General features: G+C 37.0%; 1 long non-coding RNA gene across 1 annotated transcript; it reads right to left on the reverse strand.

Annotated features, from left to right (window-relative positions):
* Window positions 1-1,936: 1,936 nt before the first annotated feature.
* Window positions 1,937-4,046, reverse strand: LOC134082227 (uncharacterized). The gene is made up of 3 exons (XR_009939609.1): window positions 3,970-4,046; window positions 2,546-2,678; window positions 1,937-2,349 (listed from the first exon to the last, which is right to left on the reverse strand). It is a non-coding gene; the product is annotated as an uncharacterized LOC134082227 (long non-coding RNA).
* Window positions 4,047-9,108: the final 5,062 nt, after the last annotated feature.

The raw sequence follows: 9,108 nt of genomic DNA on the forward strand, positions 1-9,108 counted from the left end.
CAAAAAGTCCATATTTATCATTATGTCTGAACAAAGCTATTGTTAAGCAGCCTAAAGTTAGAAGTGCAAACTTTACATCATTTGACAAACAATGCAGTCTTTCAGAGAGCTGTAGGAAGTCCACACCATCAGGTCCATTTTGCCTTAGATTACCATACCGTGACAGGCACTTCTCAATATGATGCATTTGGCCATAGATCTCAACACTATCAGGTAATTCATCAAGAGCCAAGTGGTCATGTGCATTGCCCCTCATGCTCAACCTTTCCTGTACTTCACTGTACATCAAGTTACCTTTTTGCAAAATGTAGTCAAGATCATCACTGTTGAGCTCTGTTCGGTAGTGAAGTGTAGCAAGAAATACCAGGGAATTGCAGGTGCACTGCTTGTTACTGTTGTTCCCATATCTTACATCACCTTGGTAATGAGTTGCTTGAACACACGTGATGGCTCTCTGCTCCATGTTCATGCGGGAAGCACTAGTTACCTCATTAACCTGTTCTCGGTCATTCAAATCACTTTGGTCTAATGAAGACTTATGTGGTTCAACTTCAGAAAGGTCCAACTTACGCCAACGTCTCTTTTGAGCCTCTGAGCGACGGCCTTTTCTTCCCATGTTTCAAAATGTTACAAGCTAAATATAGTCTACTGGTCAAGTTTAGGTAAATCTAATATTGGTTGTACAAATTACTTGTTTATCACAGATTACACACTAGCGCATATACTCAATGTTCCACTCACAGGTTACTTTATCAACAGTAAATAGACAGTACAATGAGATCAAATGTATCCAAACAGTCTTTATTTCAGTGGCTTATTACAATTATTAGAGGTCCCAAAAATGAAGTGTACTTTGAGATTATCAGTTATATGCAGTACTAGGATGGAATGTCAAAGTCCTCACACAGCCCAGGTTCAGTCTTGTAGCACAGCTCAGGTGTAAGAGTAGATATACAACAGCAAAGACAACTTTGGCAGATATTATTTGAATATATAAACGTTAAACAGGTTATAAAGTTCACAGTAATAGTTCTCAGTATGGTTCCAAGTCTTTATATAGTTCAGAATATGTGCGTTAAGAAAGAATTCTTGTCAGAATTGTTTGCAGGTATGTTATGTTAAAGGATGCTGCTGTTTCAGAATGGGATTCAGCGTCTCAATATAATTCAAAGTAGTATTCAAAGGAGTATTCAGTTGCAAATGAGTATTCAAGTCTGAAATGAGTATTCAAATCTCACAGTATTCAAGTCTCAAAGAAGTATTCAAATCTCAAAGTATTCAAGTCTCAAAGGAGTATTCAAATCTCAAAGTATTCAAGTCTCAAAGGAGTATTCAAATCTCAAAGTATTCAAGTCTGAAATGAGTATTCAAATCTCAAAGTATTCAAGTCTGAAATGAGTATTCAAATATCAAAGTATTCAAGTCTCAAAGGAGTATTCAAATATCAAAGTATTCAAGTCTCAAAGGAGTATTCAAATATCAAAGTATTCAAGTCTGAAATGAGTATTAAAATCTCAAAGTATTCAAGTCTCAAAGGAGTATTCAAATCTCAAAGTATTCAAGTCTCAAAGGAGTATTCAAATCTCAAAGTATTCAAGTCTCAAAGGAGTATTCAAATCTCAAAGTATTCAAGTCTCAAAGGAGTATTCAAATATCAAAGTATTCAAGTCTGAAATGAGTATTCAAATCTCAAAGTATTCAAGTCTGAAATGAGTATTCAAATATCAAAGTATTCAAGTCTCAAAGGAGTATTCAAATCTCAAAGTATTCAAGTCTCAAAGGAGTATTCAAATATCAAAGTATTCAAGTCTGAAATGAGTATTAAAATATCAAAGTATTCAAATCTCAAAGTATTCAAGTCTCAAAGGAGTATTCAAATCTCAAAGTATTCAAGTCTGAAATGAGTATTCAAATATCAAAGTATTCAAGTCTCAAAGGAGTATTCAAATCTCAAAGTATTCAAGTCTCAAAGGAGTATTCAAATCTCAAAGTATTCAAGTCTCAAAGGAGTATTCAAATCTCAAAGTATTCAAGTCTGAAATGAGTATTCAAATATCAAAGTATTCAAGTCTCAAAGGAGTATTCAAATCTTAGAGTATTCAGTTTCAAATGAGTATTCAAGTCTCAAAGGAGTATTCAGTATGAAAATGGTACAGAGTATAGTATGTACAGAGTATAGTATGTGCAATCAAATATGTTCTCAGGAAGTGTTCAGTTCTTGTCGTAAGTATGTTTGCAGGTAGGCGTTAGTGGGTTCTGTTGTATATGAGTGCAGTGCAGGGTGTGCAGACAAAGACAGGCACAGTGTCACACGTGACACTACTCTGGAAGAGCCGGTCTGGAACAAGCCTAAAATGGAAACAAAAAGAGAGAACACACAAGTTAGACACCATCATAAATAAGGTACACGGCAACATTGCTGCTTTGCTCGCTCCGCAGTGAGAGATAATGTTTATGTTTATGTAATGCACATGTTTATGTAAGCAAAACAAGTGTAGCAAACAGCATAGCTGGTCTAGCTGTAAAAATAATTCAAATTACATACCTGAAAAGTCTGCAGCACCACAAAAGACAGGATGGGAGTCTTGAGATTTTTTTTCTGTGGCAAAAATTGCCTCACCACAAGGAAAGGTGGAAATGGAGGGCGGAGATGGAGTCTTTAGAAAGACTATTGTTTTCTGTTGTGAATAAAGAAAAATGTGTGAAATTGTGACCAATGCTATAACTTTACAATGCAACACAATCACATTAATTTAACAAAATGCAGCACAACTTATTTGTGTGATCAAGTAGTATCAATAGGCTATATATGACTTGTACTTGGGCCACCCCTAGAAATATGTTTGTTTGCTGTAACATTTGAATCAGAAACATATTGGACCAGTAGGTTGATAGGCTACATATTTTTAGTTACAAGTCAAGTCCATTTGTGTGTTTTATCATCCTGTTGTCCATTGCCCATGTGCCTATAGAGGCTGGCAACATCTAGCCTACACTGGCCTTATCCTCTGCGTCCTAATTCAAGGCAACGTTGTCCAATTCATGGGTTTCATCAGGTCCCTTTCCACAGGTGTATAAAATCAAGCACATTGATTATCAATGCAGACTACATGGTGCTTGATTAATACACCTGTGGAAAGGGACCTGATGAAACCCATGAATTGTTTAACTCCATGCAGAGGCATTAACGCGTTGTCACCGACGCCAGCGTTTTTAATTGTTTTAAGGTCAAATTAGTGGAACTCTGATCCCCTTGGCGCTGACCATTAAACGTTGCTGCAGAGTTTGTAGCATAAATAAACTAGCAATAAGCTTATTTTCCGTTAAGGCAGTCTCTTGCAGTCTACGTTATATTAATGAATACTGGTGTATTTTTCGATGAGTGTTCGATGCGCTGTCGTGTCTACGTTCCACTATCGATAGTTTCCAAATGTCAGACATTAATTAGACGTTGTTTTCGACAATTCATAAATTCGAATAAAAGTGATGCTAATGAATGTCACACAAAGTACACGTCTAGTTGAAGTAGATAATAGCGAGACCGACAGTTACCGTTAGTTAGCTTGCCTATGTTAGCTACCAAACGTCATTGCTTCAGGTAGCTTCTAGCAGGCAATGTAGCTAGCAGCTAGTGCTAGCTACCGTTAATCACGATAATTTCCCAAAGAGCAGACTTTGAGTCAGCTATGCTACTACCCTACCAATTGTCGGAAACAATTCGTAAACATTGTCTTTGAACAACACATACGTCGAATAGAAGTGATATGACAAGGAACACTTCACAACGTAGGCTTACAAGTCTAGTTAAGTAGCTAGTTGTTAGCGTTAGCTCGAAAGATAACGTTAGCAGAGCCCGTCTATGAGACATTCTCTGACGTTAGCCAGTTACCAGCATAATTTAAGATACAACGAACGCTGTTAACCATACCAAAATACATTTCGTGTTAACGTTAAGCAAACAAAACTTACTTTGGAGGTAATGTGAAGAGTCACGGTAACTTCAGGTCGAAGAGAAGACTTGAAGGCTCAGTAGCAGCAAGTGCAACACGAATGAGGCGTCTGTCCATAGATATAGGATATATGTCTATGCGTCTGTCTGTTAGCGGGTGTCTATGTGAAGCAAGCACGCGACTGAGTTACGTCATTGGGTGCCTGTCATTGCCATAGTCTTTTACATCCTCCCTTCCTTCCTCGGTCCAGAGAGGGTTAAAGCATATAAGTGTCTCTGGTTAAAGCGAAGTTAGTAATGAAGGATCTTTGCTCGGTCCTCACTGACCTAAATAAAGAATGATGGGGCGGCAACAAAAGCAATGTTATAAAACTGAATGTAGCAAAATAATATCATTAGGCTATATTTACCTCCGCCAATACACTCTGATACACTGCTTTACATTATTTTGAAAGTAATTGCACTATTAATTTTGGCCAAAACCCTACATAGGCTATGGTTCCTTTAAGATAAACAAAATAGTAGAAAATTAAATAAACAACAACAATACTAGGCTAATAATATAAATGATAATAGTATTATAGTAAAGTAAAATAAAATAAAACCAGCAATCAAAATTATGCAGTTTAAATAGACATAAAGAAAAAAACATAGGCCTACCGGTAGGCCTAGGGTATTTCAAAATGCACTATACCATAGTGTACACAATACAATAATCAAATCAAATTTAAGGCTGAACACAAATAAACAAGGAACATTATCAGGGAATATTAAAGTCTAAGGAAAAAGAGAAGCTTTTAACATGGATTTAAAATAATCAATAGTACGGATGGACCTAATTTGGCTAGGGAGACTATCCCAGAGCCAGGGAGCAGAAATAGAAATGGCTCTATCACCTCTAGTTTTAAATCTAGATGAAGGAAAAGAGAGGTGTTGGGAAGAAGATCTGAGTGACCTACAAGTAGGCTATAGTAAGGACTTAATAGGTTGCAGGTGTATTGTGATGCTCATTCATGTTTAAAAACAAATGTTTTACCTTGATTTATGTTTTATTATGATCTTTATTATTACTCTTTGCCCATCTATGCTCTTATCTGTTTTTACCTTGATTTATGTTTTCTTTTTATGTTTTATTATATTTATTATTACTCTTTGCCCATCTAGGTTCAGGTTCAGGTTACTTTATTGGTACCCGTGGGTAAAGGTTGCAGTTAGAGAGAGTGGTTGCTAAGGGTGATTGGTGGTAAGATGGTTGCTAGGGTACATATGGTGGTTGCTATGCAAAATAGATTGGTTGCTATGCTAGTTGCTAGAGTGGTTGCTAGGTTGTCATGACACTGGTGGTTCCTAGGTAGTTGCTAGGGTAATTAAAGTGGTTGCTAGGGTAGTTGTGATGGTTGCTGTAGTAATTCAAGTGCTAGACTGGTTACTAGGGCAATCATGTTGGTTGCTATAATGGTTGCTAGCTTGCAACTGTGGAATTGGTTGTTAGACTGTTGCTAGGGTATCTGGCAATTATAGTGGTTGCTATGGTGGTTGCTAGGTAGGTGGAGCTTTAATATAGTTGGCTGGAGGCATAGTTGATGATAAACAGTTAAAATGGTTGAACAGTTAAATAGTTGAGTTGTTTAAATGGTTACATTATTTAATAGTGAATAGAAACAGTTTTGGTTTGGTTATGCTAACTATGCTAACAGATTATCTTCGTAAGATTCGCTAGGTTAATCATGTTGATTGCTATTTTAGTTGCAAGGTTTTAACTGTGAAAGTGGTTACTAGGCTGTTGCTAGAGTATCCATGGAATCAGGAATAAAGAAGTTACTGCAGTATAATCACGTTGCAGTATAATCACGTTGGTTGCTAGGGAAACTGTCTCCTGTAATGGTTGCTATGTTGGTTGCTAGGTACATGGAGGTTTCATGTAGTTGACTGGAGGCATAGTTGATGATAACTGACAGTTGGAATGGTTGAACAGTTAAATAGTTGAGTAGTTTCAATGGTTAAATGATTTGATAGTCTATTATTGCAGTGAGGACTTTTATTTTGAAACAGTTGTGGACAGAGGAAACAATTTAACTGGCTTTGAGAGCCAGATTGTATGCTTATGGTGCCTTCATGTGCTATGGTAATTATGGTAAATACCAAAAGCCGAGGTCAAAAATGCACATGAACACCATCTCATGTGGTATTTTCCACTGGGCAACTCGTAGAATATTTTGATGGACGAGTTGCCGAGATGAGATAACCTTTGACATTTTCAACATGGCGGAGAGCAACGGAAGAGTTGTGAATGAAAGCATTGTTTACTACTAAACATTTTTTGCTACTGTTAGCAGATATTTTTTGTAGCCTATAAAATGTTGTGTCATTGACAATTGTAATATAACGCTTTAACACTCAGTGTACATTTTTAAAAAGCTGTTGGTTTGGTGTTACCTACCCAGAGCGATATGCTAGCTAGTGATGAGCGACAGGCAATTTACTCATTTCCTATCAGTACGGCAACAAAGCACTTGAACACAACACACTGGTAACTACCAGTTCACAAATGGAAAATATCATCTTTTCCATAGCACGTGAATGCAGCATTAAAGCCTGAGACAGAAGGTGCCTCTCATGCAGCGTTTAAGCGTCCCCTCTCGCTCTTCGGGCCTCGATCCTCACTGATCTACATAAAGAATGATGGAGCGGCAACAATGGGATAGTCTAGCCCTTCTTCTATCTTTCTTTGTGTAGATCATTGAGGATCGAGGCCCGAGGAGCGAGGGAGGACATATAAACGCTGCTTGAGAGGCACCCACAGTAAATACTTGTATGTAGATAGTCTAATTAATGTTGATAGACAGAATGTTTAATGGATGTTGATAGGCAGATTGTTTAATAGATATTGATTGACAGTTTAATGGGTGGATGAGTGAATGGTCTGAAGAAGATGAATGGATAGAAGGTTGGATGGAATGTGCCTTATATTGTTAAGAGAGACACTGATACAGCTCTCTGAGAGTAGTTGATACAGGTGTAATCAATTTAACTGGCTAGTCTTAAGACAGCCAGAGACTGTATACTTAAAGTCTGAGACAGAGTAAATAATTTAAAAGTTGAATGTAGATAGTCTAATTAATGTTGATAGACAGAGAGTTTAATGGATGTTGATAGACAGTTTAATGGGTGGATGAGTGAATGGTCTGAAGAAGATGAATGGATAGAAAGTTGGATGGAATGTGCCTTATATTCTTGTAGAATGGAGAGACACAGCTCTCTACTGAGAGTAGTGGATACAGATACAGGTGTAATCAATTTAACTGGCTAGTCTTAAGAGAGCCAGACACAGAGCTTGCTTACTTTGCTTAAAGCCTGAGACAGAGTAGATTGTTTAAAAGTTGAATGTAGATCGTCTAATTGATGTTGATAGGCAGACTGTTTAGAATGGGTGGATGAGTGAATGGTTTGAAGAAGATGAATGGATAGAAAGTTGGATGGAATTAGGAAGACTTATGTTGATACAGTTGATACAGGGGAACAGAAAATGTAGTCTCAAGAGAGCCAGTGTATGTGTGAGAGAGAGAGAGAGCTGCTGCACCTGGACTGGCCACCTGGCGTAAGATTCTAATTGCTGCCGTGATGTCATAATGAGCAATGTTAAGTCTATGGGGGAAATTGTAATAGTTTTTAACTAATAGTTTAAAAAGTATAAAAGTTACAAAGTTGAAAAATACAAAGCCCACATCGCGTAAGTAAGACCTACGCGTCAAAATTTGAATGGTGTTTCTACGTTAAGCGGTTGAAGCTGAATTGCGTGCGTTAGAAGAAGAATAATAAGAAAAAGCCTAGGAAGAACAGTACAGTGCATTTTCATGCACTGTAATAATAATAAGAAGAATAGGAAGAACAGTACAGTGCATTTTCATGCACTGTAATAATAACTAGAAATGCAATTCCAAGGAATTACCAGTGCATGAAATGCAAAAATAGATAGATAATGTAGATATGGTTACTAAGGTGTAGCTAGGGTAAATATGGTGGTTGCATAGTTTACAGAGAGTTGATAGTGTGAAGGTAGACAGTTTAAAGCTGAAACATTCCAGTTCTAACTTAACTAATGATTTCTATTCATGTTAAAATGTTAACTATGGTAACAATGACAACCAGGTTGATTGGTTAACTTAGCTACTGATTTCATGCAGTAATGGTAAAAATGTTAACTATGCTAACTATGCTCACAGTGTTAACCAGGTTGATTAGCTAACTTAGCTAATGATTTCTAGCAGTTATGCTAAAAATGCTAACTATGCTAGCAATGCTAACTATGGTAACAATGCTAACTTAAACTAACAATGCTAACCAGGTTGATTAGCTAACTTAACTGATGATTTCTAGCAATAATGCTAAAAATGCTAACTATGCTAACAATGGTAAAATTGCTAACAATGCTAACCAGGTTGATTAGATAACTTAGTTAGATGTTTTTTTGCAGTTATGCTAAAATGCTAACTATGTTAACAATGCTAACTATGCTAACCATGCTAACTAGCTAACTTGCTAGTGAGGACTTTTATTTTGAAACATTTGTTGCTAGGGTATCCATGGTGGCCACTATCAGTAAACAAGAAGTTACTGCAGTATAATCATGTTGGTTGCTATGGAAACGGTCATAAACGCTTAATTTTAATGGTTGCTATGTTGGTTGCTAGGTACATGGAGGTTTCGTGTAGTTGACTGGAGGCATACTTGATAACTGACAGTTGGAATGGTTGAACAGTTAAATAGTTGAGTAGTTACAATGGTTAAATGATTTAATAGTGTATTATAGCAGTGAGGACCTTTATTTTGAAACAGTTGTGGACAGAGGAAGTAGTGAAACAGGATCTGTAGTCTTAATGAGATTGTATGCTTAAAGCCTGAGACAGAAGGTGCCTCTCATATAGCGTTTACGCGTCCTCTCTCGCTCCTCACTGATCTACATAAAGAATGATGGAGCGGCAACAATGGGATAGTCTAGCCCTTCTTCTATCTTTCTTTATGTAGATCATTGAGGATCGAGGAGCGAGGGAGGACATATAAACGCTGCTTGAGAGGGACACACAGTAAATACTTTAAAAGTTGTATGTAGATAGTCTAATTAATGTTGATAGACAGAATGTTTAATGGATGTTGATAGG

This window comes from Sardina pilchardus, chromosome 6 (genome assembly GCF_963854185.1).
Source record: "Sardina pilchardus chromosome 6, fSarPil1.1, whole genome shotgun sequence".
Lineage (NCBI taxonomy): Eukaryota > Metazoa > Chordata > Actinopteri > Clupeiformes > Clupeidae > Sardina > Sardina pilchardus.